We start from the raw sequence: 1,370 nt of genomic DNA, 5'->3' as shown, positions 1-1,370 counted from the left end.
TCCCAGCACAAGCAGCTCCCAGCCCTGGGCTTCAAATGCCTCTTTCAGCTGAGACCTACAGCCAGGAAAGATCTGCTCTTAGAGCAGGAGAAGAGGCTTCCCACTCACCTGATTCCTGAGGAGAAGGAGGCAAGAGAAGTGGATGAGAGAGCAGAGACTTGGGCTACCTTTTATAGCAGTCCTACACTGCCTTGGGCCCAGAGGCTTGTTGGTGCAAGTAATAATTTTCTGACCACCTCATGTCAAGTGTGAACCATCCCAGCTAATGGTAGGGCCTGTGTCCTGTTTGCCTGAACTGCTGCCTTTTCATTTCCTTGCTTCTGCCACGTGCTTTCCTACAGGAATGGTCATTTCCCCACGTGCCAGGAGGAGAGCATCAAGCATTTCAGAGCAGGACAGCAGTGGACAAAGAAGGCTTTGATTGAGGGTTGTTGGCACACCAGCTCATTTGTACCAGTGTCATTCCTGTGGACCTCTTTGTGGCCAGAAATCGACCCTGCTCTCGTGCTTCTCTCCCACATGCCCAAGGTCTGCACGTGACATGGCACATTCTTTTCCTCTGTTACCTTCATAACTCCCTGATTAACACTCAGGGTTGTGCTCAAGTGGGCTTCTGCTGGGAGGGTTTGACCCTCATGCTGTGCTAAGAATAYTCTCTGAAAAACTGTGTGATCTCATTGACTTCCTCCCACCCCTGGGCACTCCTTGTGGGTCTTCTGTCCCTCCATGGTCCACTTGCGTCCTGTCCTGCCGGTGTGAAGGTTCCAATGCAGAGTGCACATGTGTCAGCCTGGGCTTGTAGGACCTTCATCCTGGGAGCATGTGCAGGGCATGGTCTCCCCTGGTGTGTCCTTGAGCCCCAAAGTGTTGCCAGCTTCTGTTGCCAGAAGGAGCCAATCTACAGCAGAACACCCCTCAACCTTGCAAAGCAGTGTCCAAAGCACTGAAATGCAACATCTTCCTCTTGCACCCTCCATTTCTTGCTTTATGTAAATGGAGAAAGGTGAAGAATGTCTGCCAATTATTGCAGAAATGTCTGAAAGCACAGACTGTGCATGAGAACTCATTAACATAGAAAGTGAGAAACCTGTGTTTGGGACAGAGAAACCTACCCACTAAAAGGTACCCCCACAAGTCATTCCTCATTGATCCCCTCTGGCGTGATGTTGCTGGTGTCAGGGAGGGGACACAGGCTCCTCCTGTGCAGGCCAGTGCCAGATGCACTTGTAAAACTCAAGTGCAGCCTGATGCTGAGTGGGGCAGAGCTGAGATATCCCAGAAAAAGGGAATTGGCCTCATGTTCATCTGGTGCTCCCTTGAGATATGTAGGACAGCTGCACCAACCCAACATAAAGGCTGCATAGCTGAGT

Source organism: Malurus melanocephalus, unplaced genomic scaffold, assembly GCF_030028575.1.
Source record: "Malurus melanocephalus ecotype Western Australia unplaced genomic scaffold, MMel_1.1 scaffold_1429, whole genome shotgun sequence".
NCBI lineage: Eukaryota > Metazoa > Chordata > Aves > Passeriformes > Maluridae > Malurus > Malurus melanocephalus.
The sequence above is the reverse complement of the archived record's forward strand: the minus strand, read 5'-3'. Positions refer to the sequence as shown.